The sequence below is a fragment of the Callithrix jacchus genome, chromosome 14 (genome assembly GCF_049354715.1).
Source record: "Callithrix jacchus isolate 240 chromosome 14, calJac240_pri, whole genome shotgun sequence".
Classification (NCBI taxonomy): domain Eukaryota; kingdom Metazoa; phylum Chordata; class Mammalia; order Primates; family Cebidae; genus Callithrix; species Callithrix jacchus.
The window spans coordinates 9,911,608-9,919,300 of record NC_133515.1 but is presented as its reverse complement, the minus strand read 5'-3'; positions in this window follow the sequence as shown (position 1 = coordinate 9,919,300).

Below are 7,693 nucleotides of genomic sequence, written 5' to 3'. Positions count from 1 at the left end.
GATTCTCCTGCCTCAACCTTCTTAGCAGCTGGGACCACAGGTCATGCCACTCACTCAGCTAATTTTTTTTACTTTCTTTGGAGATGAGGTCTTGCTCTCTTGCCCAGGCTGGTCTCAAATTCCTGGGTTCAAGCAATTCTCCCACCTTGGCCTCCCAAAATGTTGAGATTACAGGGGTGAGCCACCACACCCAACCCTGCATACTCTTTAATCATCTCTTCCTTCTTAAGACAATTTTGTGTTGGTTGCTAAAGAGAGTGATATTCAAGTTCCTCCTCTAACGTGTATATGGGGCAAAAATCATAGACTAGACGTTTCCGTTTTCACAAGTCATTATTGGTAATGTCATTTAAATAGGATTGTTGTCAAATTTGGGAAAACCTCTGATGAAGTCTTGGGCAGTAAGGGTCAGGCATTTTCCCACTTCCTCATGCAGTGACTAACCTTAAATCCTTTAGCACTGTTAGATGCAACTTTCCATGACAAGGGACATGCTCTGGATTTGTGCTGTATGGTAGCCACCAACCACGTGTCACTATTGAGCGCTGATGATGTGGTTAGTGTGGCTGAGAAACTGAGTTTTTATTTAATTTGATTTTAACACTTGGCTTTTCCCCCAGAAAGCTGTCCCCTCCCGGCCCTGTGGCCCACCTTGCTGTCCTCATTTGGGCCTCCCTCCAGGCCCAGTGACTGTCCGCAGACTCAGGCCTGAGCCAGTGGATTTGGTGAAAGCTAACCAAAGTTTCTTATAAACAAAATTATCCACCTCACTCACCCACCTGAGTATGCTCGGAATGACTGTTGAATCAACGTGTTTGAAAATGAACATGCGTGTGCTTCTGGACGGGTTCCTCTTTATTTTCTTCCCCTCGTTTCACATGAAGTCAGGTGTTTCACTCAGGATGGGCTACATGATATGGTGGTAACAAGCATCCCCCAAATCTCAGTGTTCTCGGTGGCAAAGGTTTATTTTTTACTGTTAAAACATATTTCTTTGTGGTGGACCACAGAGTGTGGTCCACGGCCCACCTTCCCTTCAGTGAGAGACTGGTTGCTGCAGCTGCTGGGATCTCTGCAATAGTGGCTTTCAGCTGTCTGCCCCTTCACAGGGCCACCTCACCCAAAGTCTTCCTTTTTGGGAAAGTTTACATTCTGTGACTGATCAGAGTCATCACATAAAGGCCTGGCGGTCTCAGCTAAACATGCGACAACTCTGAAGGGCCAGGTTGATCTGAGCTCTGAGCCTAGCTGATGCTGTCACTATGCCTTTGGGACAGCTGGACTTCTCCCTTTGCCCACAGACACTTCCTTCCTCAGGCATGAGTCCCACCAGTATTAATCCCAAGAACGTTCCTTAATAAGCATCCTGCCTGCTAAGTCCTTATCTCAGATCTGCTTCTGTAGAGTCAGCCTGCAATGGTTAGTTAGTACCAGGAATGGGGATTACAGCTGAATCACTCATCACTTTCCCCCATCACTGGTGGTAGGTGGAACACGGCCCCATCATGAAGTGACAGTCCAATTTTTAAAACATGCACTGGTCATGAACTGGGATGGCATACTAGCCCCTGCAGCATATCAGCCCTTTAAGAAATATGCAGTAAATCATAACTATAAGGACAATGGAATTGGGTAGCCATCGCTAAAATTGGTCAATGCTCCGGAAAAAAGTTTAAATATATGAATAGTTAATCACCAGCTGAAACCAGGGGAAGAATTTGAATATCGAGATTCCCCTGAATGTGCAGAAGTAGCTTGGAGATGATGGTACAAAGGCTTCCTGCAGGGGCTGATGCCACATGCCCCGCTGAATTTACCTCAGCTTCCCTCCTAGTCACTTAGCCTATAGCTAGGCTGAAATATCAGTGAAACCCATTGGGATGTTCTGAGCCCGATATCGGGGGAGGGAAACACTGTATCCCCCAGGAGCTGTTAAGTCCCAGCCAGCATGGACCAGCAGAAGCCAGGAAACTGCGCTGGGTGGGAATCTGAGGGTGTTTTATCCAGGGGACTGATACGCAGTGTTGAATAAAAGAGAGCTGGTCAATTTGCGCATGCGCTCCTGGAATTGCAGATTTGGCACACTAACGTGGACCCCAGGAGATGGGCGATTATCCCAGTGAAAGGGACATCAGCAACCATGAAGTCCAAGCCAGAGCCAATGACAGGAGAGGCTGCTGCAGAACTCGGCTCCCTCATGGCTATCGGGATGGTACAATTCCAAAACAACAGAGGCCACGCAGAACCACCAGAAGCCAGGGGAGCACAATGGCTGTGATGAGGCACTGTGTCTCGGGAGTCGAGGGAGGGCTGCTGCTGGCTCGTAGGTACAGAAGAGGTTAGTAAAGCAATGAATCTCTTGGGGCAAAATAGCTGGCAGGGAGCCGCTCAGCTCTACTAAAAGCAATCAGGAGTGACAATGAGGAGGCACGGAGGCATGGTCCTAATCAAAATTCACATTCCCTTGGTCTGGTTTCCATGTCTGAGCTGGTTTCAGACCCAGAACCCATTGACTGAAGAAGAGAACCACTCTCCAGGAGGAAGGGCCTGCAGTACCATGGCCAGATTCCCGTTGATAACAGTGCCAGCACCGTTTGCTCAGATAACAGTGCACTGGGGGAAACGGAGGTGGTGCATTTCAAGGACTCTGGGGAGTCCAAATCCACATTGCTTCCAAGAACATGAGAACAAGGTAATGGGGTACATGAGGACCAGGTAATAAATGCAGCCTCAGTCGGGATTTGGGTCACAATGGGTCATTTTCCTGGTACATAATTTTTCCTGGCACCCAATATCAGAATGGGCATATTTTAGAGTATTCTTGGCCTGAGAGGCAGGAGGTATTATAGTGAAGAGGAGAAATGGAAGCCTCTAAAACCGTTTCCTCTTCCCCTCGGCCACTGTAGTAAATAATGGTATCATGTCCCAGGAGGGGCAGCAGAATTTAGCATCGCTGTTAAATATCTAGAGGAGGCAGAGGTTGTGGCCCATCATTTATCTATTTAACTTACAAGGCTTGCCATTGAAAAGTCCTGGTGGACCCTAGAAAATGAGAGTAGACTCCTCTAAACTCAACTGAGGATTAGTACTGATTGCCATCTGCTGTGCCAGATATGTTTTTATATCTTTGTTAGGACACAATCACTTAGACTGAAGCAAATGGTGTACAGAAACTGATTTTGCCAGTGCATTTTCTATCCGAAAAGCACTAATTTCACATGAAACAAACAATGTGTACATTTACAGTTTTGCCCCAGGGCTAATGTTGACCCACCTGCCCTTTGTCATAATTAAAGTAGGAAGAGATCTGGACCATTTAGAAGATTTGTAGAACCTCATTCAATCTACTACATCGCTGATGGTGGCATCTAATCAAACTGGATGAGCAAGAAGTGGCTAGCACATCAGAGGCCTGGGTAAAACACACGCACTCCAGAGGATGGGAGATAAACCTTACAGTGATTCAGGGGCTTGCCACATCAGTGAAATTTCCAAGAGTCAGGGATGAGGGGCATTCAGGACAAATCACTGCATCTTGCACCTCCTGCTGTGAAGAAAGAAGCACCGTACCTTGGAAGCTTCTTTAGGTTTTGGAGGCAGCGTATGACACATCTGAGAGGGCTGCTCAGATCTGTGTCCTGGGCGAAATAAAAAGCTGCCCGCTCTGGGGAGGGCCAAGTGCAGGAAGAGCTCTGCCCTGAGCCCAGGCTGTGGTGCATGGAGTGCTGACACCTGCGCACGTAACCTGGCCGACTATGACCTTAGGAGGATCACTCGGGGGTATTGCAGGCTGAACTGTGTCAGCTGACATCCCCCTCCCACAGGAATTCATATGTTGAAGTCCTAAATCCCGGTACCTTAGAATGTGACCCAAACAGGGTCATTGCAGAAGAGTTAATTAAGGTAAAATGAGGTCATTAAGGTGGGCCCTAATCCAAAATGACTGGTGTGCTTTTAAGAGAAAATTTAGACACAGCTACATCCAGGGAGGAAACTCATGTGAAGACACGGGAAAGCCAGCCATCTGCAAACCCAGAGGAGAGGCCTGGAGCACAGCCCTCCCTCTCAGCACTTAGAAGGGACGAGCCCTGCTGACACCTTGACCCTGACCTCTAGCCTCCACAACTGCAATAAAATACATTGCAGTCGTTTAAGCCTTTCATTCGTGGGACTTTGTTATAGCAACCCTAGCAAAATACTACAATAGAAAAAAGGAGCTTGTGGAATTTATCGCAAATTATGATAGGAGAATCACAAGACTGCCAGCATGCTGGTAGAGACAGAGCCCTTGACCATGGCCCAAAGCGGACATGCAGCCACAGCTGCCCAACTCCAGACCTATCATGTCATGAGATGAGGCGGGCCAGCAAAACTCCATCTTAAGATGGAAGTGGTAACCCTACAGTTTCACACGACAAGACCAGAGCACAGCACACCATGCAGACATAGCCCAGAGTCCGCCATTGTGTGCACCAGTGCGTCTTACCAGTTCATGCCCATGGCTGTGTGGGGGATTCTCTATAACCAAAGGAGGAAGAAAACATCTCAGCTTAGTTCATGGTCTGGGGGCCTGATAGCTTTGAGTGAGCTGAACATAGATGGCAGCTGCATACAGCCTCAATCAAGGGTGACCTCAAAAGAGCAGCGATGGAGACACCTCTCAATGGGCAGAATTGGGGCAGAGTACCTGGTCATCCACTTCATGTAGAAAGAAAACTAGGCCAGAGTTAGAATATATATGGACTCATGGGCAGTGCCAAATGGCTTATCTGGCTCCAGGAGCCTGGAAAGAAAAGGCTGCAAGATACAGAGCAGGGAGTTCTGGTAGAGGCACGCAGGTGGACACGGGGGAGCAATGGGCGGCAAGTGTGATGACAGTCTTATGACATGGTGGTGCTCCCTGGAGAGCATCCACCACAGAAGAGGCTTCTAACAGCCAAGTAGGCAAAACGACTCGGCCAGGTGACACGGGCCAACCTGAGTCATTGGACACCCAGTGCTGGCACCACGGTGGCAGGGATAGAGGCTATGAGCGAGCCCAATGGCATGGGCTTCTGCTTACCAAAGATCATATAGCTACTGCTTCCACCAAATCTCCAATCTGCCAGTAATGGAGACAAATGCTAAAGTTGGTAGAAAGCCGAAGGGCCAGTGATTCATTCTGAAATAGAAATAGACTGGTACTCTGAGTAGAGATTTCTCTCTCCCAACCACAGGGCCTCCATCAGAAGCACTATTACAGGGCTCATGAAGGGTTGGCTTTGTCAGCAGTGGCCAGCACCTCCAGCGTGAAAGACACAGCAGGGGCTGTGATGGCAGACGCATGTCACCTGCTAAACTAGACAGGCACTTCTGATCGTATAGGAAATTGGCATGGCTGTTAAAGGCCTAGTGCCCGCTCACAGGCACCACTTTACAAGAATAGGATGCTGTGCTCCAGGATGCAGGAGGCACTTGGGATCAAGCAGTTTTGCATGACACTTTGTCCCCAGTAGAAAGCCCGTGGATCTGGAAACCAAGACGTGCTGACTCCAGTTCCCGGGAGCGCACTTGGAGCATCTGGCTTCCCATGCCCTGAATTCTGAGCTCTGCAGGCTGAAGTGTCTGGGTTCCCAAAGGGAAATTTTTGAACAGCAACCCAGCCTGTTACTGGAACTCAAAGCAAAGGAGAGAACTGCCAAGCTCACAGACTAACCTGGGCCCATGCTAGGCCTCAGGCCTCCTGGATCCCTGCCTCTGGCCTGACCACAGTCTCAGGCAGGACCACTGCTTCTGATTCACACAGCCTCAGCCACCACCCTTTCATAGAGTGCATGGCCTCCACAGGGTGGATCCAGGCCAGACAGTGCCGGAGCTTCCAGAAGATTCAGCACAGTGTATGTGGGGTGAGCACCTGCACCCAGCTGGCACTCCCTGTAGGGAGGGAGGGCTCAGGGCTGGGCAGAAGGAGAAGGGTGGGGTTGGTGCTGGGGAGGTGGGAGTCTTGCATTTCTCCATGCCCTAGGGCCCCTTTCCTTCCTCGTCCTGGTCTTGAGGTGCGGGCTGTGACTCCTAGCACCACACATATTGTGCCCTTATTTCTAGGGGAGGAGGTGGAGACCCCCACAGTCTGGCCAGAAAGGAGAGTGTGCTGAGTCTCACACCCCTCTATTTCCAGGTAGAGTGATGGGTGTGGTATCCCACAGACCCCTGAGACCTAAGACCCCTAACATGGGCCTGGTGGCATGCATTGTGGCCTGAAGGAGCAGTCGCCAACTGCCCAGCAAATAACCAAGGCACCAGCTGAGAGGAACCAGCCTCACAGGCCTACAGAGACCCAGATCTGTATGTTGTCCCAGGTCCCAGAAATGGAACACTAGGCTGTTCTCAAATCCATGCACAAGGCTGAGCAGGTGCTACCTGCCCCCAGAGGCCACCCCACCTGGGAGATTGTCCCTCCACTGTCATTGAGTCATAATGAAATATTCAGAAACCTGGGGATACTGGGACTGGCCAGAGGCATTGATCTGTGACTCCAATGCTCAACACAGTTCCTGCATAAAGATGCTTGTGAAAGGAAGGAAGGAGGGAGGGAGAAAGGAAGAAAGGAAACAAGGAAGAAAGGAGGAAAGGACGGAGGGAGGGAAGGTGGAAGGAAGGGAGGGAGGAAGGGAGGAAGGAAGGGAGGCAGGGGAGGAAGGAAGGAAGGAGGGAGGGAGGGAGGCAAGGAAGGAGGGAGGGAAAGAGGGAGGGAAGGTGGAAGGAAGGGAGGGAGGAAGGAAGGAAAGGAAGGATGGAGGGAGGGAGGGAAGGAAGGAAGGAGGGAGGGAGGGAAGGAAGGAAGGAAGGAAGGAAGGAAGGAAGGAAGGAAGGAAGGATGGAGGGAAGGAAGCAGGGGAAGAAGGAGGGAGGGAGAAAGGGAGGGAGGCAAGGATGGAGGGAGGGAAGGAAGGGAGGGGGAGAAGGAGCAAAGGAAGGAAGGAGGGAGGGAAGGAGGGGAGGAAGGAGGGAGGGAGGGAAGGAAGGGAGGAAGGGAGGGAGAGAGAGAGAGGGAAGGAAGGAAGGAGGGGAGGGCAGATTCTAGCAGAGACCTTCTCTCATTCAGTGGTTCAACGCCACAGCCTACCATAAGGCTGTGCATGCCCAATGTCTCACTGGATGCTCACAGCGCAAGGGGCACTTGGGGTTCTCCAGTGTGGGCACCAGAAGCCCTGCCGGGGCTGCATCTGATTCACATAACTGCAGCCACTGCCATGAGCCTTCCTCCACCACCTTTGCTGAAGTCAGGATTCCAGGCGGGTCCTGTTCCTCCCTTGCTTTCCTCCCTGCCAAGGTTTCCCGTGGGGACCTCTGAGGAGGTGGAGGCCCGCACCCCACTATCAGGGGGCCTGCTAAAGTGAGTTTCCATCTGCCGAGGGCCAGCATGCACCCCTCGGTTTGGCTGACTGGCACAACTCGGCAAGGGAGGATGCTCTGTAGAACCTGGGAAGCTGCACACTTGGCGGGGGGAGAGAAGAAGCCCCTTCTAGAAGACCTGGGCTCCCCCTGGAGACTCTGATGAGGGTCTGGGAAAGGGGTCCTTCCTCTGCCGACTGCTGTCTCCAAGGCAGTCTTAGGAGAAGTGGGATCGACTATGGTTTGGGTGTCAGCAAGATCAAGGAGGGCTAGGCATTTGGGGATTCCTAGTAAAAGGGGGACACAGCAAGGCACATCT